Source organism: Balaenoptera physalus (genome assembly GCF_965194825.1).
Source record: "Balaenoptera physalus genome assembly, chromosome: 10".
Taxonomy (NCBI): Eukaryota; Metazoa; Chordata; class Mammalia; order Artiodactyla; family Balaenopteridae; genus Balaenoptera; species Balaenoptera physalus.
In genome coordinates this window covers 65,347,795-65,375,282 of record NC_138889.1, presented here as the reverse complement: position 1 = coordinate 65,375,282, position 27,488 = coordinate 65,347,795, and the positions used below count along the sequence as shown (strand labels likewise).

General features: G+C 39.5%; 1 protein-coding gene and 1 pseudogene across 4 annotated transcripts in view; one reads left to right on the top strand and one right to left on the bottom strand.

Annotated features, from left to right (window-relative positions):
* The window catches only part of LOC309667659 (synaptotagmin-9), a 232,073-nt gene that overhangs the window by 191,855 nt on the left and 12,730 nt on the right, over positions 1 to 27,488 (bottom strand). The window lies entirely within an intron of this gene.
* Positions 2,195 to 3,608, top strand: LOC309667675 (PC4 and SFRS1-interacting protein pseudogene; annotated as a pseudogene). The gene has a single exon. The product of its transcript is annotated as a PC4 and SFRS1-interacting protein pseudogene (transcript).

The window sequence follows — 27,488 nt, the reverse complement described above, 5'->3', positions numbered from 1 at the left end:
TCCGTAGGAGCGCTTTCAAGTAGTGTTGCTTAAAATTCTTTTTAAGCCGAGCACTGCTGCATTGGCCTAAGAATTCACACCTCCCACAGGACCCCTTTCCAAACTCTGTTAGAGTTTCCCAGGTTAGATCTGGTCTTGCTTTGATCCAATTAGTCTTTAAACCTATCATCTACCCTGTGGAACAAGATCAAAAGGTTTCTGACAACCACCTTTATGAACCAACATTTAGAAAAAAATCTCTCCAAGCAACGTGTAATGTTAGGGTGGGAATGCTTCTTCCCATTCCTGGCTCCCCTGAAGAGTGACTTTTCCCTAAATGCTCCTGGTCACTTCTCCCACCTCTTCCTGCTCCATTCAGTGGAGAAGTGAGTTACTCAACCAGACAGCTCAGGGTGGCCCTACCTCTCCCTTCTACTTGATATCTGTCTGCCTGCATAGGGTATGGTGCATTTACTGGTAAGTCTGTTACTGCTCTGGACCCCAGAATTACACAGACTCAATCTCCTGTTCTTCCTCAGGCATAGCTGGACACCTGGAGGACAAGGCCTTGACCCTTACACTTACGGCCTGGCTTAGAGCAGTCCTGGGCACATGCTCTCTGTGTCTATACAGGTAAGGCCAGAGGACGGCCAGGCTTCCATGAGCATGAAGGGAATTACATGGGCAATATTTTTCTCATAGCACCAATAGTTCGGTAAGAGACAGGATATATGAGGAAATGACGTGGAGTCTGGGTGTAGACTTGTTTTTAAACACACGTGAGACATATAGTTATGGTTATGGCCAACATTAACCCTAGAAATATCTCTCCTGAGAAACAGTTCCAAGCCACAAGGCTACTTAAAGTCAGAACAGAAAGTGGACTCCTGGTTCAAACTCTTCCCTATTTTTTTTTTCTCTTCTGTCTGCCTTGAACCTTGGTCCATGACTAAAGACACATACTCTCTTGTAGCATATAACCTCTTACTAGCTTGGACTTCTATGCTTGACATCCTAATGTACCCCCAGGTCATGAATCTGCCTGTGCTAAAAGCATGATCAAGCTTAGACTATCAGCACTTGATTAAAAGCATGAGCTCTTTTGTCTCTGTATTTAACCGTCAATTTTCTAAAAATTGTGTTTTTTAAGTCAATTTCCTTTTAGTAAATATTTCATGCTGCTGAAATGAAGATGGTTTCTTTTAAAACGCTAATTTTCATCAGTAGTCATGGATAGAAATTGGCATTTATTCCTCATCAGAATGACGAATAATACTGGTATATGACCAAGAAATGTAGTAATTGTTCTAAAGAGCATTGACAAAAAAGATAAAACCCTTTAATTTCAATACAAATTACTCTTAATTTTAACTGGAAGATACCAACTCTTCTCAGAAGCATTCTCTTTAGGACTGCCCTCTCCATGAGTCACAGAAATTCTGCCTGATGGCCGTGGACAAAGCCACAGCTATGAGCAAGCACTGCTGGTTTTTCCTAAGACATTTCTGCAATTCTCACTTCTCTATAAACCAGGTAGGTTTCTTTTTTCACTTTTTTTTATTGTGGTAAAACCTACATAATATTTATCATTTTCACCATTTTTAGGTGTACAGTTCAGTGCCCTAAGTACAATCACATTGTTATGCAGTCATCATCACTATCCATCGGTACAACTCCGTCATCATCCCATACTGAAATTCTATCCCTATCAAACCATAACCTCCCATTCTCTTCTTACCCAACCCCCAGCTCCTGGGAACCACTCTTCTGCTTTCTATCTCCATGATAAATCAAGTAGTTTGCCTCACCATAATGAAAGCTGGTTACAAGATACGCCCCAAAGTACATAGAGAAGAACTGGAGATGATCACAGCCAGAAAGCACAGGCAGGCTGCTAGATGAACACTGAGAAAAGAGGAGAGTCTGGGGCACATCCCAAATGATGCTTTGAGACTGAAGTAGGGAAAGGGGCCACAAACAGGTGTTCCACTAACAATCTCCTGGTCCCCTGATCCTGGATGGAAATGTACTCTCCTGAGGATGCACAGTACTATTCCCACTTTTCTGGGACTCATCAGCATCGTGTACCACTAGGGGTCCAAGTGGCATTGCCATGGGACACTCTCTGTACAACCTGGGCTTGAGATAGGAAAAGTTTTTCCCTAAAGACCAAAAATGTGAGCACTGGATACAGGAGTAAAGAAGACTCCAGGAGCCACGCGGGAGCAGCGCAGCGACGGCGGCGGTTGCTATTCGGAGCCGTTGAGACGCCTCTGCGGCAGCTGGTGGCGCAGGTGGCTTGCGTGGACGCGGGCAGAGGCGGCCGGCCCGCCACCGCAGCCTCAGCGCCCGCGGCCCCGGCAGGCGCGTCGGGACACCCCGAGGCATCCTCCCCCTCCCGCCGCCGCGTGAGCCTCGGCTGCCGTCCGCCCTCCCGCATCCCCTCGCAGTCCGCACCGCCACACCTCCTCCCTGTGCTCGGACCCCCGGCCTCGCCCCCGAAACATGACTCGCGATTTCAAACCTGGGGACCTCATCTTCGCCAAGATGAAAGGTTATCCTCATTGGCCAGCTCGAATAGATGAAGTTCCTGATGGAGCTGTAAAACCACCCACAAACAAACTACCCATTTTCTTTTTTGGAACTCATGAGACTGCTTTTTTAGGCCCAAAGGACATATTTCCTTACTCAGAAAATAAGGAAAAGTACGGCAAACCAAATAAACGAAAAGGCTTTAATGAAGGTTTATGGGAGATAGATAACAATCCGAAAGTGAAATTTTCAAGTCAACAGGCATCAACTAAACAATCAAATGCATCATCTGATGTTGAAGTTGAAGAAAAAGAAACTAGTGTTTCAAAGGAAGATACTGACCATGAAGAAAAAGCCAGCAACGAGGATGTGACTAAAGCAGTTGACATAACCACTTCAAAAGCTGCCAGAAGAGGGAGAAAGAGAAAGGCAGAAAAACAAGTAGAAACCGAGGAGGCAGGAGTAGTGACTACAGCAACAGCATCTGTTAATCTAAAAGTGAGTCCTAAAAGAGGACGACCTGCAGCTACAGAAGTCAAGATTCCAAAACCAAGACGCAGACCCAAAATGGTAAAACAGCCCTGTCCTTCGGAGAGTGACATGGTAACTGAAGAAGACAAAAGTAAGAAAAAAGGGCGAGAGGAAAAACAACCTAAAAAGCAGCTTAAAAAGGATGAAGAGGGCCAGAAGGAAGAAGATAAGCCAAGAAAAGAGCCAGATAAAAAAGAGGGGAAAAAAGAAGTTGAATCAAAAAGGAAAAATTTAGCTAAAACAGGGCTTACATCAACCTCTGATTCTGAAGAGGAAGGAGATGATCAAGAAGGTGAAAAGAAGAGAAAAGGTGGAAGAAACTTTCAGACTGCTCATAGAAGGAATATGCTGAAAGGCCAACATGAGAAAGAAGCAGCAGATAGAAAACGCAAGCAAGAGGAACAAATGGAAACTGAGCACCAAACAACATGTAATCTACAGTAATAAAAAATATATCTCATTTTGGGCTCAAAGCATTAATCCAGTTACTGAAAAGAGAATACAAGTGGAGCAAACAAGAGATGAAGATCTTGAGACAGACTCATTGGACTGAATTTCCCCCTCCCCCCCCGATGGAAGAATGTTCCAGATTCTAAATTGAGGACTTCATTAATGGCATTATTACTGTGTTATGATTGTTAAAAAACATTTTCTGTAAGATACACACTACATATTAAGGTCAGCCATCATTCCTGTTAAAAGATTTTTACCAAGCTTAAAATGAAGCTTTGTGTTTGAAAGTTATAATAAGCTCAGATGAAGATGGTGGTTGTACATTATTTCATTTAGAAAATATAAAAATTCATTTTGTTTTGAAGCTAGGTGTTAAACTGGAGTAGCTACTATACCCCCAGAGAATGGGGCAGTTGTGCCCTTCCCTTGACATTCCTTTGTTGTTCAGTTCTTTAGAAGATTAATCATTGTTTTTTAATCCTGAGAGATTAAACAGTAGACTTGTTAAGAAAACAAAAATGAAACTGTAATCAAAATTTTAAAATAAAGTTTTTTAAAAGAAGACTCCAAACAGCAACAGTAGAGAAGGCAAGGTTCTCACACTTAAAGGGGTAGAAGAAATTGAGGCTGGATCACTAGTGGTAGATCAGGCAGGAGCCTACAGACAGAGCAGAGATTAGCAGGAAGCCAAGGCAAGGAGAACAGGGACAGCATCCGAGGAGAGAAACAGCAAAAGCAGCAAGTATGGAGTAGAGGGATGACAAAAGCAGCAGGCTCAGCTGAAAGACAGCAAAGCCAAAGGAAGTGTCTCATTTTATGTGGGATATTATTCTCCTCCATATCCTCCACGGGAGACTCACAGGAAAATACAAGAAGTAGAATGACAGGGGCCCTTCCTACCCCTTGGCAGGTAAAGGCTGCTGATACAGCAAGCCTACATATAAAATATGGTAAAGGAGATCCACCTAGGCCCACGAGTTGGTGATATTCAGGGAGATATTTGGGTTAATAATAAATGAAACAGAAATAAGAAGTCTTGAAACTATCGGAGAGGATGAGACATTACTATTATAAAAATTGAAGAGAATTACTAAGCAGGGGGAAGATTGATGGAGTTAGGTTTTTAACAAATGCACATTAACTCCGTAGCTTCACTAAATACCAATACTAGACAGGTATATAGTCCCTTCTCAACCCTTCTGCCAAAGTACTTCGGATGAAGTACCCCACAGAGCCTGGGGTTCCTCCTGGGTTTTCCCAGGGCCCTAACAGTCACATACTGATTCCCACTGTCGTGACTCTGGGAGTCTGCGTCAAAAGACCTTTGGACAACCTTGCAGAATTAAGTCTAAGGAGCATCTCTGCCATTTGCCATGCTATCATGAGGCTTTCTTCTACTGTAAACATAGGGACTGGTATATGTCACTTGGAAGGCATGGCACATCAGAGCTTAAACAACTCCACTTTCATAAATAACTTATAAAAAATGTACAAGGAGGGCTTCCCTGGTGGCGCAGTGGTTGAGAATCTGCCTGCCAATGCAGGGGACACGGGTTCGAGCCCTGGTCTGGGAGGATCCCACATGCCGCGGAGCGGCTGGGCCCGTGAGCCACAATTGCTGAGCCTGCGCGTCTGGAGCCTGTGCTCCGTCCGCAACAAGAGAGGCCGCGATAGTGAGAGGCCCGCGCACCGCGGTGAAGAGTGGCCCCCGCTTGCCGCAACTAGAGAAAGCCCTCACACAGAGGCGAAGACCCAACACAGCCATAAATAAATAAATATATAAAAATAAAAATAAAATAAAATAAAATAAATTTAAATTATAAAAAAAAATGTACAAGGAAACGGGATGAAAGCATAAGGTTTTTGATCATCTTTATAACTTACATACTACCTTGGGAATTTCTGCATGTTTCCTGCTTTATAATTTGTTAGAAACTAGAAGGGAGCCCCTTTCTCATTGCCCCAAAATGAGAAAGAAGTTACAATTAGGTGTCATCACTATTAATCAAGTTAGGTATAAAATAAGGGTGCAGATTATCTCAAGGTGAAGAATGTTATGAGTGAGGAGTTTGACCCCTTTCTAAGACAGGGAGTCACTCAATTACCTCTCACATCTTTGAACAGTTAAGGATTGAGACCACAACATCAGTGAACTGAGAAGTCAATGTGGATAATTACATTCACTACTGAATGTTATCTTGAGAAGAAGTAAGTGAACTCTGCTGAAAACCCATTCTGACTAGTGTTTGTCACAGAGTTCTGAAGCTTCCACTTATGAACTTATAAAAAGAAACATTAAATTAATATGGGCATTGAAAGGAGAGAGAAACCCACCTGATCTTTTGCCTCAAAATTCCCCTAAAATCGGGTCTAGGGATAGCTTGTGCTATAGACTGAGTGTCTGTGTCCCCCCCAGAATTCATATGTTAAATCCTAACAACACCCAATGTGATGGTATTAGGAGGTGGAGTCCTCACGAAAGGGATTGGTTCCCTTATTAAAGAGACCCAGGAGAATTCCCTCATCCCTTCACTCACATGAGAACACAGAGAGAAGGCACCTTCTATGAGGAAGTGGGCCATCCCCACACACCGAATCTGCCTGCACCTTGATCTTGAACTCCAAGCCTCCAGAACTGTGAGAAATAAATTTCTGTTGTTTGCAAGCCACCCAATCTATGGTAATTTGTTGATAGCAGCCCAAACGGACTAAGACAACTAGGTCCCTTGAGGAGGTAGTAACATAATCCAGTGGCTTGAGTAAACTCATATACTATGGTGTCTTCTTGTTTCTTAATGTTCAAACTCCATAGTCAGATGAGGGGGAGGGTGTGGAAATGATGGTAAAGGGGAAAAACTATGAGAAGTGGGAGGAGAGAACAAAAGACTTACCCATACTAAAGTATTCTGTGGTAGATGTCTGCCTTCTAAGACAAAGTTGGATGTAGAGCAGAGATAAAAAGCAGTAGAGAAGCTAGGAAACATAGAGGATTAATCTAGAAGGCCACCCAAAATATAAAACTGATAAAACAGAGGGCAGGAAATTCTCATAAAGATAAAATAACATTTCCCAGAGTGAAAGGACATAAGGTTTTTGATTACAGTAAATGTCTCAGGAAATGCTGGGCAAGGTGAATGAAAAAGGGCATACACCCAGACACATTGCTGTGAAATTTCAAAATCTGAAGGCTAGAGAGAGCACCATGGAGACATCTAGATGCAGGCTGCCTTCGGACTTCTTTTAAGCAATTCTATAATGCAAGAAGACCATAAAACAGTACCGTTAAAATTCCAACAGAAAATGATTTTCATTATAGAATGTATGCTCAGCCAAATCATCCATAAAAATGAGGGCAAAATAAAAGCATTTTTAGAAATGCAAGGACTGGTTATTTATATCCTATGCCCGTCTTCTGAAAAGTTTACTTGACGATGTACTCCAGCTAAATGAAAAAAAAAAAAAATGGAATTGAAGAAAGAGAAAGTAGGGAAATGAATAAAAGTGTACCTAACTTTTAAGTGCCAGTAGTATGGGGTCCCAGGACATCAGCTCTGTGTAGGTTAGGGAATATTTCTAGATGGAAGCAGAACTCCTAGGAAGAATACCATCAAGAAGAAAGTGGGCTCCCAATATCAAATGTATGATTGAGAGACTGGGTATATTTAATAATTTAGAAATATGCTTCTCTTTGTTTACAAAATATCCTAAGTATTTTATAATAGAAAATATTATAAAATAGTCTAAGAAACACAAAATGCCAAAAAAGAAAGTAACAGTCAAATATCAAACCAATTAAAATATGACCAGATTTTGAACAATTGACAGCATACAACTAAAGACTCTGGATACAGAAACTGAATGCTTCAGGAGGCACAAGATTAACAATATAAAACTGTGCCTCCTTTCCCGAGGGTCCAATCACACTTCATGGTTCAGTAGTTACTAATTTTTACAAAATCACAATATTGTAATAGCAATAACAATAGCTTCACCTTTGAGTGCTTAACAAGTGCCAATGCTGTGATAAGCATCACTTATGTGTTAATTCATAAAACCCTATGATTATCACAATTTAACAGATGAGGAAACCTAGGTACAGAAAGGTAAAGCAAGTTGCTGAAGGCTATTCTTAATCACCGTACTCTTAACAGTAGAAGCTAATAATACTCTTAGCTAATGTGGTGGTACCAGTTAATTGAAAAAGTCACTTAACAGAAAAAACCACCCCCCCACCCTTATACCTGAAATATCTTATTTTAACGTAAACATTTTATTCGAACCTAAAATATTAATTTACCAATCCTTTGGTACAGGGTGAAGTTATTTTCTTTGAATATGAGTTCTTTGATTATAGTTTTGTGTTGTCTTTCTTACATCAAAAACACCCATAATGCAGTTTGCGCTCAACTCGAGTTTGTTTAAAGTAGAATAAAAAGTTAAAGATATTTGTGAAGCAATCTGAGAATCCTTTTAGATTTTTATCATTGTTTTCAACCTTTCATACATGCTCCTCCACTCCCAATTCAGCACCATTTAAAAAAATAAGGCCTTTACTGAGTCTTAGAAGCATTCGATTCTGTTTTCACAGGAACAAGTCTCTTTTAGTATTTATATTTCATCAGTATACATATTTAATTAAATTATATAATCGCAATAATAAGTACAACCAGAATAAACAAGTTTTGGAGCAAAAATAACTGCTTCTTTGTAAGCATTCAGCTTAATTTATGGGAGCAGGAATAAAAGGGAATAGCAGTGAATAGCCGGCTATCTGTGAGCACTCAGCCTGTAACAATATTTACTGAAATGTTTTCTAGAAGAAATTGAAAGCTCTGTTAATTACAGCTAGTTAGATAACAGGAAGTTGGTTAAGAAAGCTTCAACTGTACCATAAAACACAATTGGTTGATATGTAACAGATATGTTTAGAATTAATATATAGATAAAACATGGATGACTTTATAAGTATAATACAGAATGTTATAACAGCATAAAAGCCAACCAATATCCTCATTTTACAAAGTAGAAGATCCAGAGATAATGTCCAAGGCTGATACAAAAGGAAATGGAAATTTAAAAAATATTTTTAGAGTCTAAAATGTAACCAACAAAAGAACTCAAAATAACATAATGAATAAAGATTGGAGATAGGAAAATTCCTCATCTTGTTTACAAATATTGTGAAGTTCGTAAATTAAAAAAACTGAAGTACAAGTGTATTACAGTATGGAGGTAATTACCAGAAACCTAAAACTAAAAAAGATTAAATGAAAATGGTTGCCTCTGAGAGTGGACCCACAGGTAAGAAAACTTTTCTTTCTCTTTTTTTCAGTATTGTGTGATTTTTTTAAACATTGTGTATATATTACTTGGATACTTAAAATTAAAAATAAAATGTGGAGATGTTAAATGAAATATAAATAAAGAAAACATACTTTAAATTAGGAAGCTGAAACATCCCCAGCTCTGACTAATGAGGATCATTAGGGCCCAGAACGGGCTCTGTCTCAACTGAAACAGACGCCAAAAAACACCGAAAGCACTGGGAGGGCTTCTGCATTCCGAAACTTCCCTCAGCACCGCCTATGAGCTACCCTGGGGTGGAGGACCCAGATGGCTGCCCAGGAGCCCCCGGGTCTGTGCCTGCGCACAGCGCCCCGGGAGGTGCGCACGGGAGCAAGTGTTAATTAGGCACTGCCTGTCAACCGGCACGTGAAGCTCGCTCAGGGTGCCTAGCCTGCCATCTGCCTACCTGCCTCCCTCTGTGAACTCACACTCCAATACCTACCTGGCCAAAGGGTATTTTATACAAGCCCTCCATCATGGCTCCATTTTTTTGCTCTGAACCTGAACCATGGAATCAGCTGCACATACACTAAGAGAGTTTCTCTATATGGCGACTCCGCTTGAAAAGAAAAAATAGAAAGATGGCATCAATGCTGTGAAACAGGTTTGGGGTCTCCCTCCAGCCAAGAGATTGCTTGGTTTCACTTTACTCTTTTTATATTATGCAACAAGTTGCTTTTTCATTTTATAAATGTGTATTTTTACGACAGTATTAGGAAAGACGCTTTCTTACTCAAATTAAGAGTCAGTGGACACCATAAAAATTTTAACTTGAGGAAGTATTTGAGAGACTGTAGAAGATCTCTCATGGCTGAAATAGCAGTTGAGTTGCTGGATTACACAACCAATATCCACAGCAGGAAAGAACAATTAGCAGCTTAAAGCAATTTTGTGTTTATATTCGTTAGGTAAGCAAAGTTCTGTTTAAGAAGGTCCCTGTGCTATAATTACAAGGGTCAGTACAGAAAATATTGATAGAGTCCAGGTCCCTACAGTGGGAAATTCAAACACACCTCAGGAAATGCTCTTGGAGCACAGAATGAAATGCACAATTTGCTTGTAAGCATAACAGCCAGAAAATAGGAAGAAAGAATATGATTGTGCATTGGAGGCATATTATTTACAACCTGACTATCCAAAAATTCTGTCAAAAATACAACTTTCCACAGCACTGTCGGCTTTAATAAGAATTTACAGAAGTGTGGCTCAAATCCTAGTATCTTCAAGTGTGGCAGATAGCCTCAAACTTCCAGTTCCAAGAACTTACAAACTGCAAATAAATTCTATATCTGGCTTTAGGCAAATGAATAAAAAAATCTATTCTAGTGGCCACAGCCAGGCTGCTATCAGATTTTAATTACAAGCTGGTGTAGACAAAAATGGAAAAGTAAGAAACAATAATATCATAATTGTATTTGAAAGGACTTCTTGAATGGAGAGTGTCAAAGTATCAAAAACAGTTTTGCTGAAATCAGTAGGATGCAACACAAGAGAGGTAACTTTACATGTCAGAATGTCTACTGATGCAAAACACAGAGCTGGCAAAGAACATGAGTCATAAATAGTTTCCCAGACATGACAGGGGAAACCTGTTCTGTTGGATCTGACCTTATCTGTTTAGGAATTCCTCTTCACTCTGATGCCCAGGGGCAGGACACATTTGTCAGGCATGTTCCCGCTATGCTCTAGTTTAGAAGAGGTGCATTTTATGCTAATATGAAAATGTGCCTGAATATTCTATCTGTGCTCCTGTGTAAAAGCAGGGATGCATCCAGTCACATGTCTGCAAGCTCAGAAAACTTGCCCCTATTCAGTAGAGGGCTAGAGCCAGCTCACAGCAGCTCAAAAGAGCCAATTGTTAAATTTTCAGGAATTTTGATAGCTTGGTATTAAACATAGCCATTACTTAAAAATTAAATTATATAAACTTACAATTATATAAATGATATTGAAAACAAAGGTAATAAACATTCAAAAGTCACCATTTCCTACTCATTTGACTACATTTTACAATTATCTGTGCTCTCAAGGTGATTTATGTATATCGTATCTGTATGGTGCAAATAACTATTATATAATGTTGTGGTTCTGCACATCTCTTCCCAGCTCTGCATTCAGTGACATCATGTTGGTAGATTGAAAGGGGCTATGGTGGGAAAATTTACATCACAGATATTTCAAACACCACAAATCAGGGCTTGATTTATTATTCTGTTGAACTCGTCTTAAGAAAGTCGTGGAGAAATTGTCAATAACACAGATTAAAAGTGTCATGTCTGTAGCCATTACATTGTGAATAGCACAAAAGATTGAAGATAAATTCTTCCAGTATTCTAAAAACTATTACTCAACTCAACAAAGAAGCTGCTCACATTATTGATGAATGGGTGCAGTTATGACGTGTTGCTGTTGCTTTACTTTTACCTTACTTGTTCACATAAATGAAACTATCAATCACCATGTATGTTGGAGCTATGCTAATTTGTCAATTGCAACCAAAGTTTGCTATGGATACAGAAGTCTGACAGAAATCAAGACAAACATTCTATAAGAATCAATTGTAATGTAATCAATAAACTGTAGTGTATATTTTATTATGAATTGTATGGTGCACATCCTTTATATCAGTAAAATTTATAATAAACTTGTGTGTGTATATTTATGCATACATTTTTAACTCTGGAGAACTGGTTGTCATACAGGTAGCAGTACACTGCTGCCCTCAATTCAGGCAGCATGGAGACTAACTTTCTCAAGAAACTGTACTGAATTAAGTTTCTTCCAATATGTCTCATTGCTCTTTATATAAGATCTGGACCTGATGCAAAATTACCATTTTGTGCACAAAAGATTTGCCTCATGAGTCCTGCTTTTACAGCATAAGTGGCTGTCACCAGATGGCAACAGAGTTGGGCTTGACCCTGAGCAATTAGCTATAGAGGAAGATCAGAAATTTCTGGGCCACAATCATATAAAAAATTAAACTGCATAAAAAACAACTAAATAATTCCTATATTCCTCTAACTGGGTAATGCTCTTCACAGCAGATGATCTTATCTTTAAAGCAATAGTTCTGAAATTTATGTGTGCTTGATAATTGCCAGGGAAGCTTGTTAAAAGTATAGATTCCTAGGCTGTGCCTCCAGAGATCCTGATTCTGGGTGAGGCTCAGGAATTTACATTTTAAATAAACACCCCCAGGCATCTCTGAAGGCAGGGGGCTCTGATTCAATTTGAGAAATGCAGTATTATGAGACACTTCAAACATGAACATAGTAGCTTATCTAAGTTCCCCACTCCTTTCTTAAGCAGACTCTAACCGGCCCCATCAAGCTGGCCACGAGGAGGTATCTTCCTTCCTCCCTGGCTTTTCTCTTCAACTGACATGAACCTCACCCCGACCCTCTCACCAATTTGGTTTCTTTGTTCCCAGTGAAAAAAAGGACTTCGTTGGTTATCATAAGCAGCCTCATGAAAAATCTTGCTGAAGTCAAGGGTGACTCTACCAATAATGGAAGCATAGGAAGTTTACTATGACTTGGTTTTAATAAGCCAACTCTGGGGCACCTTTTCTTTTCTAGGTGCTCACAAACCATCTGCTAAATTGGCTTAGGACTTTGCCAGGGATGGACACCAAGCTCACAAGCCTTGAATTTCTAGATTCCACATATCCTCCACTGTGAGAACTGGGCCACCTGCCCAACTCTATCTACTGGCATTGTTCCTGCCTCCATTGGATGTCTCCTGGCATCTGTTATCACTCCCTCTCCCCAGGCATGGAGATGTCTTCCTTCTTGGTTTGAACATAAATTAATACATTTCTGATCATTCTTTGGATGTTTCCGAAGAACCAATTCTTGCCATCAGCATTCCTGAAAATAACTTCATGGCATATGCCCCTTGAAAGTTCCTAGATGTATATATGCCTGGTCCCCTCATTTGTGTGCCCATAACCCTTTAAATTTGTGCTCATTGGCACTAATTTCCATGCTGGTGGGGTCTTCCTCCTCTTCTCCACTTTTAAGAGTCAGAATGTGAGACTCTAAAAGATCCTTTATGTTTTTCATTCCTCTTGAGCTATCTGGAATGACTACAGTTCAAGTCAAATATAATATCAAGTGAAATTATACGATAAGGAACCACCCTCTATAAACCAGATACCAGTATTGCTGTTCTGGTTCCACTCGGAGTAAGGCGCAGCTTCAGTTTCAACCCTTAGGTCCACGTGTAGCCAGGAAGCTGCTGCAGATTCTCAGAACTCAGTAAAACAGAGTTAAACCGCTGTGCAGATTCAAGAACTTAGCTCGGTTTGGGACTGGCTTTTCTCTGCCATTTAAATAAAGTGCAGCATTCCTAGCTTTTAACAAGTTTACAGCATCACTGGCACAGTGTCTTTCTTAGCGAATCTTTACATGCCACTGAATCAGAACTGTTCAACACAAAATATTCTGGGCATGAATTCCAACAAGCTGATGATAAAGTTCTGCAACAGAAATATTTGTTTTCACATTGAAAACCCAAATCCAGTATGTACTCTGGGGGAAGGAATAGTACGTTTCAACAAAGCATACTCTAAATCCTTAAGGTATTATCCACTAAGCCATACTGCCCATATGATTGCCGCAATACATATTATAATACCAACAAAATTACTTTACTATTGCAAAAAAATGTCCTTCCATTCTTGTTTGAGAAAACCCTTCAGATTCATAAGACCCAGAAACAAATGGATGTCATCTTCCAATGGTCATTTTTTATTTTCAGTTATTATTAAGCTGATTTTTGGTTTTAAATGGACAACAGGGAAGGCTAGACATGGGCACTTTCTGACAAGTTGAAGGACGATGTCCTGTAGCACAGAGCACACAAGGAACTCCCATTTTGAAGCTACACTAATATCTTCTAGGTTTTGGAAATGCAATTCTGTGCCATAACGTGATGACAGTGACCAGAATTCAGCCAGAAACATGTAACTAGACAGGTTATTCATTCATTCTTTCATCTACTCATTTATCAAGTACTTTTTATGCTTCAGTCACTGGTTAGATGAGGGGAATAGAAGGATGAATAGAACACAGCCCTTCCAACAAAGCGTTCACCATCAAATGAAGGAGGCAGATGCAGGGACAGAAAATGTTTTAAGTGCTGGAACAGTGATAGGGAGAAGAACACAGAGAAACCAGGTGAAAGAGACCCCAAGGAAAGTGTTAAAAGAATGATGAGTTAGAATCCCCAGGAAGAGAGGGGTCAGGAGAAGAGTCATGGTAGGCTGGAGGACAGTTTAAGTATGGAGGCAAGCAACTGCACGGCACACCCTACTGTTAGTGTAAAGCAAGGAATGGCACATCGTGTGACTGGATTCATCTCTCATAGGTCACTAAGGAGCTTGGATACGATCCTTTGGCTGCTTGGGATGCTGAAGAATTTTACAAAGGAAGGCAGCAGGGTCAGATCTGCTTTCTAGAAAGACCACTTGGCTTCTGTGGAGGCTCAATTTGGGTGGTTAAGAACAGAGGCAGTCACTAGTAACTGGTAGAGAGAATTTTGTGACTCTAGAAGTACCTCTGTCAGATCCAAATTAGGGCTCCCCAAAGGAAACTCTAATGGGCGGTCAGTAATACAAATAATATCCTAACAGAAAATTTAGATGGATGGATGGATGGATACATGGAAAGACAGATATATAGATAGGTGATATGTGTGTGTGTGTGTGTGTGTGTGTGTGTGTGTGTGTGTATGTATGTATGTATATATATAAAATAGAAAACAGATATCTTCTTTAAAAAAGAAAAAGAACAGAGACAGGAAGCACATTAGAAACTCCAATGATATCAGAGAAAGGTTTTTTTAAAATTGAAGTTTAGTTAATATACAATATTATATTAGTTTCAGGTATACAATATAACGATTCAATATTTTTATAGGTTATATTCCATTTAAAGTTATTACAAAATAATGGCTATAATTCCCTGTGCTGTGCTATGTACCCTTGTTGCTTATCTATTTTATACATAGTAGTTTGTACCTTTTAATTCCCTACCCCTGCTTTGCCTCTCCCCGCTTCCCTCTCCCCATGGATAGTTTGTTCTCTATATCTGTGAGTCTGTTTCTGTTTTTTTATATACATTCATTTGTTTGCTTTTTAGATTCCACATATAAGTGATAACATAGAGCATTTGTCTTTGTCTGACTAATTTCACTAAGCATAATACCCTCTAGGTCCATCCATGTTGCTGCAAATGGCAAAATTTCATTCTTTTCTATGGCTGAGTAATATTCCATTGTATACTATATCTTCTTTATCCATTCATCTGTTGATGGACATTTGGGTTGCTTCCACATCTTGGCTTTTGTAAATAATGCTGCTATGAACATAGGGTGCATGTAACTTTTCAAATTAGTGTTTTCGTTTTCTTCAGATATATGCCCAGGAGTGGAATGGCTGAATCATATGGTAGTTCTATTTTTGGTTTTTTGAGGAACCTCCATACTGTTTTCCACAGTGGCTACACCAATTAACATTCCCACCAACAGTGCACAATGATTTCCTTTTCCCAGACAGAGGTTTGAGGGCCTGAAATAAGGTGGTAAGCACAGAAATGGAGTGGAGAGACATATCTGAGAAACAGTTATGAGAGAACACTGGCTGGAATTGGTGACTGTTGGACAAAGGGAGGCAGGGATGTGGTGACAGATGTTTCTGGAATTACACCGAAGTTTCTGATGTGAGTGACTGGAGATGGGCGTGGTGTCACCCATCAAGATAAAAAGTACAGAAATCAGCCTGGGGTTGGGGGATATTTATTCATTCACTTAATATTTGGGGACCTACGATGTTCCAGAAATTGGTCCAGGTGCTATAAACATAATAGTGAACCAGACAGGTAAACAGACCTTACATTCTTAAGGAGGGAGGCGAACACTAAACAAGCAAAAAATCTGTCATATAAATCCAGATATGTGTCCTCCAAAGAAAAATAAAGCCAGGGGAAAAATTGGTACTTATGGGGGCTTTCTGAGAAGGTGCTGATTGAGCAGAGACTCATCGATGAAGAGAGTGGCAAGCCTTGTGGGACCTTGTGAAGAATATTTCAGGCGAAAGAACATCAAGAGTAAAGGCCAGAAGGATGACTCCAGTTTTGGACATGTTGAATTTGAGGTGACTTTTGTCTACCCAGATGGAGATATTCAGGAGGCAGTTAAATATACAGGTCTGAAGCTCAGCAGAATCTGAGCTAGAATGTGGGTTTGGAACCATCAGCATATTGGAGGCTGGCGAATCTTGAGAGTGGAAGGGACAACTGGGTAAAAGTGCAAAAAGTGAGAAAAGCAGTGGTCAGACTAACTAATAAAAACACACCAACATTTAAGGGGCAAGAAGAAGAAGAGAAACCCATGAAGGGGGGAAAGAAGAATGAGATTCAGTGTTGCAGAATTCAAGAGAGGAAGAAGCAGTGATCACCATTTCAAAAACGGCAGCATTCCAATAGCTGAAATGTGGCCTGCTGGTATCAGCAATTAGCAGGCCACTGATGACTGTAGTTAGAGCAGCCTCAGAGGAATGGCATGTGTGGGAACTGGAGGAGAGTGGTTTGAAGAAGGTGGGAAGGAAACCCAGCAAATATAAGACTTCTTAGGAGAAGTGTGGCTGTGAAGAGAGAGAGGTCGTTAGGAGAGGTGATGGGCAGCAGAGAACATCTACACTGGCAAAGTCCAGAAGCTGGCAAGTCAGGGGACGTCAGCTGGAGCAGAGCTGGCAGGCAAGGGGCGTGCCCTGAACTGGAGCAGAGGAATAGCACCCTCTGCCAGCTGGCTTTGTGCGATCCTGCCTGGAACTAATTCCAGCCTGTGACCTGGACTTTACAAGGCCAGGATGGAGCTGTTAGATTACCAGGAATTCCTCGCTCCAGTGGATGGCAAGAACCTTCAGGAGGCTCTCCCAAATCTTTGTGAGGGACCAGGTGTAACAGGAGATGCTGTAAGCAAGCAAACAATGTTTGTCAGTTGAGGGGCCTGGCCATAAAGAAGGGGTCAGGAAGCCTCTTCTAGGTTACCTGAGAAGGTGGCCTTGTGTGTGACTGCTGCATCCTGTCAGAGAAAACTCCTCATTCTTCCATTTATACCACAGGACGTCGGCCCCAGAAATTCAAAGTCAGGTCCGGTTCTGTGCATCAGGTGGGATGTGAAAGGTGAAGAAAGGGAAAACACAAGGAAGTGATGAAGACGGGAGCCCAGCTGTGTGGGAAGAAACTAACCAGACAAACAAGCATCATGAAAATACGAACTTATGAGAGATATGATCAAAGATTATACAATCATGACTGGTGTACACTACAGAAACACAGATTTGGTCAACAAATCCTGAAATATCAGAATGAGAGGGCTCCACTGGAAGCAAAAGAGAAATCAAGCTCTGACTAATCAAAGGCAGCTCTGCGTAGCCCAGCAGGTAATGAACTTATCATAGGACTTTATCTCAAAGGGTGTACAAGCCAGAAATAAAAATAGACTCCAAACATTTTTAGATAAATTCAGCAATAACCAAACCACAACTGTCTCTTACATGAAATTAGTTGATTTAGAGACATATCTCATCTTGGAGGTTACGTTTAGGCAGGACAAGACCTTACTTATCATTCACCTCTAAACCCTCATTCATACACTTCCCTTGGGATCACCATCAATCAGCCCATGTTTCTGGCCATGGAGCTCTCTTAGAATGGCACTTCTGCTTCTTGGAAAGCAGCCAACCTCCAAGTTCCTGTAAACAATTCCTATGATACCAGAGGCTGAACACTCTCTATTTTATTCTAATTGCCTTCACAGGAAATGCATACTGGGTTCTCTCCTCCACCTCAACTATGTTCTTCTTATGCTTTGATCCCTCTTAGATACACATAATTGAGCCATGATTACCCAACTCTGCACACCAAAATGTAAGGACAGGCAGAAGCACCAGAATCATGCCAGAAAACAAAAGAAAACAGTTGGGAATAACAAAGGCAATCACTATCATAATTTCAAAGTAAGATTTGAAATTGCTTTTTTATTTCAGACCCATATTTACAACTACTACATACCTCAAACATGCATTTCTAAAACCCAGCTCGGTCTCTCTCATTCCCTCAACCTGCTCCTTCTGCATTCTGTATGACCTAGCTGCCTAAATCAGAAACCTCAGACTTCCTTTGTACCTCCCTCCTATTGTTCTCCATGCCCTATGGATGCCATCATAAAATAGATCACTATTACCGTTAGTATAAAATTCAAAATCTTAACGAGACCCCCTACTTACCTTTCTAACTTTCTCTCTCATCGCATAAACATCCCCCACTGTAACTCCCAAATTCAACACCACCAACCCTAAACTCATTCAGGCTCCCTAAGGTCATGCACCACTTCGAGTATTCGAGCCTCTGCATATACTTTATTAAAATCTCTTCCTCTGAACGCTGTGCTTAAACTCTCACTTCCATAACCTGTCAGAGCTTGTTTATTTCTTCTCTGGGGAAGCTGTTTTAGACATCATTCCTACCAAATTTGAGTTAGGTACCCTTCTTGTGTGCTTCCATAACACATCACACGTTCCCTGAATTGTAATTGTCTGTTCACAGTCGTCCCTGGGTATCCAAGAGGGATTGGTTCTATGACCCTGCTATGGACACCAAAATGCACGGATGCCCAAGTCCCTTGTATAAAATGGTGTAGTATTTGCATATAAACGATGGACATCCTCCCATACACTTTAAATCATCTCTAGATTATTTGTAATACCTAACACAATGTAAATGCTATGTAAATAGCTACTGGAGCATAGGAAATTCAAGTTTTGCTTTTTGGAAATTTCTGGAATTTAAAAAAATATATTTTCCATCCTCAGTTGGTTGAATCTGCAGATGCAGAACCCGCAGATACTGAGGGCCCACTGTATTTGTCTATATCCTCTACTAGAAGGTAATCTCCTTGAGGACAAGGACCACGTCCTTCTCCTTCATTATAACTTCAGCACCAAGCATAGCATTCGGCACATGACTGTCTCATAATGTAATAGCTAGATTACATTATGTTCTCACTTATAAACAGCAGCAGAAAAGAGCTAATAACAAGTTTGGAGGATAAAGCGAATCAAAAGGGGATAAGATGAAGAAAGAGGAGAGAAAACAATAATGGAGTAGGGCACCAGAAGATGGGTGGAATACAAGAAGAGAGATTAATGGAAGAAGTAAAAGAAAGCAAAAATAAAGGATGAGCAGATTTTCTGAAACTCAGAGAAGTCTTTCCCCAGAGGAGTAATAAGAGAACTGGCATTGACTGAGCTCCAAGTGCCAGGCCCTGTCACAAATCCATCATATCATTTACACCTTAAAGTTCCCCTATAAACATCATTACCTCATTTTGCAGATAAGAAAACTGAGACACCAAGAAGTTAGGTGTCCATCCCTACATGATACAGCTGGTAAGTGGTGAAGCAGACTTTGAACTCAGTTTACGTGGACTGCCCAGGATATATGTTTTTACCTGGAAGTGTTCATTTAGGAATCATTTAACTGTAGAACAGGTAGATTTGATGGTAAAAAAGGTTCTAAGCACCTAATCTTATAAATGAAGCTGTGATTTACCTTGTTATAGCTCAGGACCTGCTTTTTCTCCTTTAAATTTCTATCTTATAGCTCCTCTGAGAGCAAGCAGAATACCTGAAGTTAGTAGCAGCCAAAATCCGATGTGGAACTGAAATCGGGACTATCCATTCCTCCCCAGGCCCCCCTAGGGAAATGTGTGGCCTGCAGGGACCCAGGGCACATTCTGTACAATGGTTGTTCTAGCCCACCCTTTGCTACAGGCTCCAAATGTGGGGATGGGAATGCTGTTACCCCACCAACCAGCAGTCCCGGCCCACGCTACACAGTCCAGCACTGGCTTTTCCACGCTCTAGTAATACCCCTAAAATGTTAATTTCTGGAAATGAGTGGTTTGTAGCAGATAGACGCCTCAGTTAGGGGAACTATCAGGACCAAAGGGAGATGTTTCCTAAATTGACACTAAAAAATGGGCTTGGAGCTAAAATATATATTGTGCTATTTTATATTAGGGAAAAAAGTGTTCTGTCTTTTTCCAAACTTCTGTAACAGTAAAATAGCTTTGTCATGACAGCATTCCCAGATGCAAGGGAAAGAAGGCTATTCCTCTACTGAACAAAAGCTCACACAATGGCTATTTTGCCTCAGGTTCCTTCATTTATGTAAGTTTTCCCTTTCCAGGTAGAAGCAGCGTCCTGAAGGGCAGAGCTCTTGCAGCCTTCCCTTATCTTCCCTACTTTTTGAATTTACTAGGCTTTGTAGATTTTTATCTACAAATAGTCTCCACATCTGGTGACAACTAATATATTTCTTGTGCATCTAAACATCAAAGTCAATACTTTCTCATGGAAGCAGAGTTTTACAAGAAATTAATTTTAACTGATTCGACTCATCATCTAACAGTGGTTACCAAGGATACCAGATAGCCAAAATCACTTGGCTCCAACTTGCTTGTTAATCAAGAGATATTAACATAAAGCTGTGAAGAATTATGGTTGTCTAAGTAATCTGTCCAGAAACAATGCCCCCTCCCAATGTCCCCAAGTCCTGAACTCAGATAAAAAACATTCCAGTCTATAATAACCACTAAAAACATGCAAAGCTGTCCCTAGAATTTGAAATTCTGTGATTAGTATTTGGAAAAATGACCACTAATGGTTTCACTTTAATTCATTTCCTGATGAAGCACTAAACTGAGAATGGCTACTCATTTGATCTTATCGATCTGAAAGCAGATGATTTTCACCATGGCAGTTAATTGAGCATTCAGGTAATCTAGCTGAATCTGTCCTAAATCAAATATCCCATGACTGTAAATGTATTAATACAAGGTAGCAGCTAACAGATGAGCCTAGAATGTGCCTTTGAGGAGCAAAGAATTAAAATGAAGACACACAAAACAAAAAGTGCTCCCTCTTGCTAAAAGGTCAATGTGGATTTTTTTAAAGTATACATAAGATTAAACACTATCTATAATGCATTACTCTACATATAAAAAAGAACCAAAGAATTGATACCTTCTCTCCAAAAGGCATAGGCAATCAAGTTACTTACCAATAGCATATTTCTTTACACTTTAAGAATATTAATTATATGTCATCCTTTGCAACTATTTTGTCCTACTTTGTGGCTTGTTTTCACTTTGTTTATAATGCCTTTTGCAAGAGGAAACAAAAACTGTTGCTGTTGTGTTTGTCAAAATCCGTCAACCTTGTCTTTTACAGTTGTTGACCTTGGGGTCATGCTAAGGAAGGCTTCGTCTACTAAAATATGACAGAAACTGGTAGTTGCCATCCAGTATCTATTTTTTCCTTCTTCCAAAAAAAACAGAACTCCTATTGTATTGAAATTACAATACATCAAGTCAAGAGACATTTCCCAACTTACTTCGTAGCTAGGCCATGTTGACTAAATTCTGATCAATGATACGAGAGCAAAAGTGTTGAGTGGCACTTCCAGAAAGTTTACTTAAAAAGAGCAGACTCAGGTTGGAGGTAGGGTCTTTTGTCATTCCCAGGAACACAAATGTGAGTGCTGGAATTCCAGCAGCCCTATTAGCCCATGAAGTGACTTTGAGTTAGAAGCCATGCACTAAAGAAGGCAAAATAGAAAGACAGAAGGAACCTGGGTCTTATGACTACCTGGAGCCTCCCAGACCTGGACAGCCTGTCTCTAGATCTCTTTGCAAAAGAGAATTTTAAAATTTACTGTCTATGTTTAAGCCCCTGTTATTATTTTCTGTCCTATATAGAGTATCCTGATTAAAAATGCCTATCCTATAATTTCCCCTAGAATTTTAATGGTTTTATTTTTTGTAAAAATTAAACCACAGGAAAATGTTTGGAAGTGGATCAGGAATATAGTGTTTTTCCCTAAGAGTTAACCAATTATTCCAACACCATTTACTGAATAATCAATTTTCTCCCCTGCTGATTTGAAATGCCACCTTTATTAGATACTACACAGCCATGCTACTTCGTTTAGTTCCATTTTGTTAATTTTTTTGTATAGTCTTTATTTCCTCTGAGAAGTGGGAAGTACAGTTAACTGTAGAAAGCTGAGAGTAGAAGTAGAGTTTCAGATGAATGGGAGAAGGACAAAGAAGAGGTCAAATGCTAGGGAAGAACCATCAAGCGGCACTGAGGCCCAGCTGAGATTAGACGCTCCAGGTTACAGCATAAGGATTAACAGGGTGGACTTTGCAACCAGAATGCCTGGTTCAAATCCCAGCACCATGATTTACCAGCCGTGTGCAGTCATTCAATCACTTCATCTGTCTATAGTCCTCCTCTGTAAAATGGAGATGACACTAGAACCTACCTCAAGGTTGCTGTGTTAAGGGAGTTATTCTACAAAAAGCTTAGAACAATATCTGGCATTAAGTTCTATTATGTATTATCATTATTATTATTTATTAATAATAATACTAGTTATAATGTAACTGTTCCTGTCATCACCATCATCATTCTTAACATATTAAGATAGTGGCTTTTTTGGTTTCCTAAGGTATTATCAAGAATAATGTTGAATTCTATCCAGTGCTTTTTTGGCATCACTTGAGAGGATTATGTTTGTTTGTTTCTCCAAAAACGTATTGTGAATGAGACACAATTTCCCACCCACTAGAAAGGCTATAATAAAAATGACAGATAATGACAAGTGTTGGTGAGGAAGAAACAGGAACCCTCATACACTACTGATAGGAATGTAAAATAGTGCAGCCATCTTGGAAAACAGTTTGGTGGTTCTTCAAAATGTTCAGCATAGAGTTACCATATGACCCAGCAATTCCACTTGTAGGTATACAACCAAGAGAAACGAAAACATACACCTGTGTAAAAACTTGCCCACAAATGTTCTTAGCAGCATTTTTCATAGTATCCCCAAATTGAAAACAGTCTAAATGTCCATAAACTGACGAACAGATAAATAAAATGTGGTATATCCATATAATGGAATACTAATCAGTAATAAAAAGGAAAGAACTAATAACACATGCTACAATATGGCTGGACCTCAAAAAACAGTATGCTAAGTGAAAGGATCCAGTTACAAAAGAGATTGCTTATTATATAATTCCATTTATATGAAATGTCCAGGAAACGCAAATTTATAGAGACAAAGTAGATTAGTGGCCTCCTGGAACTGGAATTAACAGTGAATGGACATGAGGGACCTCACTGGGGTGGTGAGACTGTTCTTAAGCTGACTTATCGTGATGCTTACACAGCTTCATAAACTGACTAATCACCGCTTAAAGTGGGTGAATTATAGGGTATGTAAAATATACCTCAATAAAGTTTTTTTGTTTTTTTAAATGAGGGAATGACTGGAGATAAATTGAGGAAAAGTTGTGAAGCTTGTGTTACTTATTTTGTGTAAACATGGCCAAAACTTAAAAAAATTTATAAACAACAACAAAAACAACAACTCTACTAGTGCAATAACAGTTTTACCATTCTTGTATTCTTGAAATAAACCCTGCTGGGTTGCAGTATATCATTCTTGTAATACAAAGTTGTATTTATCTTACTATTATTTAACATAGAATTGGCTATTTACGATAGCCAAGACATGGAAACAACCTAAATGTCCACCGACAGATGAATTGATAAAGAAGATGTGCTACATATATACAACGGACTACTAGGGACTCAGCCATAAAAAAGAATGGAATAATGCCATTTGCAGCAACATGGATGGACCTAGAGATTATCACACTAAGTGAAGTAAGTCAGAAAGAGAAAGACAAATATCATATAATTTAACTTATATGTGGAATCTAAAATATGATACAAATGAACTTATTTACAAAACAGAAACAGCCTCACAGACAAAGAAAACAAAGGAGAGGGGATGGGGGAGGGATAAATTAGGAGTTTGGGATTAGCGGATACAAACTCCTACATACAAAATAATAAACAACAAGGTCCTACTGTATAGCACAGGGAACTATATTCAATATCCTGTAATAAACCATAATGGAAAAGAATATGAAAAAGAATATATATATATATATATAAAAAACTGAATCACTTCGCTGTACACCAGAAACTAAGACACCATTGTTAATCAACTACAGTATACTTTAATAAAAAAATGAAAATACAAAAAATTTAAAGAAAAGAATCTAGTAGTATAACGGCCAATTCTGATCCCTCTCTGACATTTCCCCATGTTCTAAGCTGCATTATTAAGGGCGCTATGTAATACCCACTCCTCTCCATATGCTTCCCTGGATCAAATCTGATGACTGTCCATAGCCCTAAAACATCACCTTTTACTGTAGAAGCATCTGCTATAGAGCTTTTGTTTGGTGACTCTGTTCAGTTTAACTTCCCAGTTCCCACGTACTGAGGCACTGGGAAGACAGCTGTGATTGAGTCACCGAAGCATAAGACAATATAAAAATTAAAAGATCAAAAAACCAATGTAATGGAAAAGAGCTGCAATTTTAATCTTTATCAGCTGCAGAGTGGATCCTCTCAAACTGAACCTATGGGGATTAGTTTCCCCCCAGAGAAGCCCTCAGTAATCCACACATAAATGGCCTCTACAGCAGTGTGGAGTTAGGATCAATGGATGCTTCATTTGGAAGTAAAAAAGAAACACTTCGGGGGATTTTCTAGTTCTCTTTGCAGACTCTCTCTGAAATAGATTCCATAACATGATGAATTTTAGCTCCATCAAAATTAAAGTAATCCACACAAAGCACTTCCAAAGTCCCAGAAGAAGGATGACCTATAAATTTGGGATACTATGGTGACATTAAATCTAAAGTATCAGTCACAGTGGAACAGATTAGAGAAGAGCAAACAACAGTTTTCTCACTCCCTCTGAAATAATTTGGGAAGTCTTTAGAGCTAGCTCAGCTATGCCATCATTTGACATCCATATTATTATTATTTTTTATATTTATCATCAGTTCTCCAATTCCATTGCCGTAAAACATTCCTTCAACACTTCTGCCTAGATAAATACTAAGGGTCTACTACTTCTGGTATTTTCTTTAAAATCCCCCAGCTTTGACTCTGCAGGTACCCGACTGTACCACTACACCATCACTACCCATCCTCATCACAGACATTCCTCATGCAGGTCACTTCCCTCTATTCCTGGCCTGCTGTCAACACTACTTCTGTCTTTATTTTTGGTTAGTTCAATACTTCCCCAGCTCTGGTCTCTCTGTTCTTTTCCTTGTCTCCTTCCATCACTTGTCCCACACCCTACCTTAGGGCCTCACTCCCATGATCACACTCTAGACCCAGTCATCCAGCAACTGTAGCCCCTCCATCTCTGTTTGGCCCCCTCCTCCTCACTGCATTCCCAGTAATCATCCTACCCCAGAGCACCTACAGTCCACTAACCCTACCACCTCTTCACTATCCTTAACGCCCCATGAGTCCACTTTACTCTCCTTACTCAAATGAAATTTCAGACTCAGTCATTCTAATCACTCCACTTTATACACCCTCAACACTTTATGTGTTTTTTTAATTGAAGTATAGTTGAAGTACAATATTACATAAATTACAGATGTACAATATAGTGATTCACAATTTTTAAAGGTTATACTCCATTTATAGTTATAAAATATTGACTATGTTCCCTGTGTTGTACAATATATCCTTATGGCTTATTTTATAACAATATAGTGATTCACAATTTTTAAAGGTTATACTCTATTTATAGTTATAAAATATTGACTGTGTTCCCTGTGTTGTACAATATATCCTTATGGCTTATTTTATAACAATATAGTGATTCACAATTTTTAAAGGTTATACTCCATTTATAGTTATAAAATATTGACTATGTTCCCTGTGTTGTACAATATATCCTTATGGCTTATTTTATACTTAATAGTTTGTATCTCTAAATCCCTTACCACTATATTGCCCCTCCCCCCACCCTCTCCCCCTGGGAACCACTAGTCTGTTCTCTATATCTGTGAGTCTGCTTCTTTTTTGTTATCTTCACTAGTTTGTTGTTTTTTTTAGATTCCACCTATAAGCGATAACTATTTGTCTTTATCTGTTTGACTAATTTCACTAAGCATAGCACCCTCTAGGTCCATCCATATTGTGGCAAATGACAAAATTTCATTCTTTTTTGTGGCTGAGTAGTATCCTATTGTGTGTGTGTATATATATATATATATATACTATATATATAAATACACACACCACATATTCTTTATTCATTCCTCTGTCGATGGACACTTAGGTTGCTTCCATATCTTGGCTACTGTAAATAACACTGCTGTAAACATTATGGTGCATATTTTTTCACATTAGTGTTTTTGTTTTTTTCAGATATATACCCAGGAGTGGAATTGCTGGGTCATATGGTAGTTCTTTATTTAGTTTTTTGAGAAACCTCCATACTGCTTTCCACAGCAGCTGCACCAATTTACATTCCCACCAGCAGTGTACGAGGGTTCCCTTTTCTCCACATCCTCGCCAACATTTGTCATGTGTGTCCTTTTTGATGATATCCATTCTGACAGGTGTGAGGTGATACCTCACTGTGGTTTTGATTTGCACTTCTCTGATGATTAGTGATGTTGAGCAACTTTTCATGTGCCTGTTGGCCATGTGCATATCCTCTTTGGAAAAATGTCTATTCAGGTCTTCTGCCCATTTTTTAATCAGGTTGTTTTTTTGATGTTGAGTTGTATGAGCTGTTTATATATTTTGGATATTAACCCCTTACTGGTGATATCATTTGCAAACATTTTCTCCCGTTCAGTAGGTTGTCTATACACCCTCAACTTTTTTGCCACTCTTTCATTGTCATACATAAGCACGACCCTGCTCAAACACAAACTCCTATCTCTTCATGCCTGCACAAACACAGCTGCATGTGGTGGGAGAAAACCTCACAACTATGCTGGTGGATATCACTTTAAATTCACAAGCACCAACTTCAAGGAGGCCCTTAATGTTGTCCGGCAGGCACACTCCACTTCCCTAATCCATTCCATCTCCTACCTCCCGGACTATCACTTTCTATCTTTCCTGTTTTCAAACCTTCAGTATCTTCTACCCCATCCTCACTCTCAGCTGGTAACCTTGCTGCTTCCCTTTTCACTGATAATGGAAGAGTAATCAGAGGACAATTCTATAAGATCCCCAAACCATATCTACTCACCTGGGCCCATATACTCTGCCCTGGTTCCTTGACAACAAATGAACTGTTGAAAAACCCACCGACTCAAGCACATCACTCAGGCAGTTCAATCCTCTGCATCATTTTTAACTTCTCTCCAGCATACAAACATGCAGTTATTTTCTCCTTTCTTTAGAAACCATCTTTTGAATCAATTTCTCCTCCCTTTTCCTTCACAACAAAACAAAAAAGTAGTGTATATTCTCTTTTTTCAACATCTCTTCTCTCTTTGTCTCTTGAAGAGTCTGTAATCAGACTTTCACCTACTCCATTCACCCACCCCCACTCCAAAACCATTCAGTTCAAGGTCACCAATGAACTACCACGTTGCTAAATGCAATGGGCAGTCCTTGGTTCTCATCGTACTTGACCCATCAGCTGCATTTCACACAAGGGCTC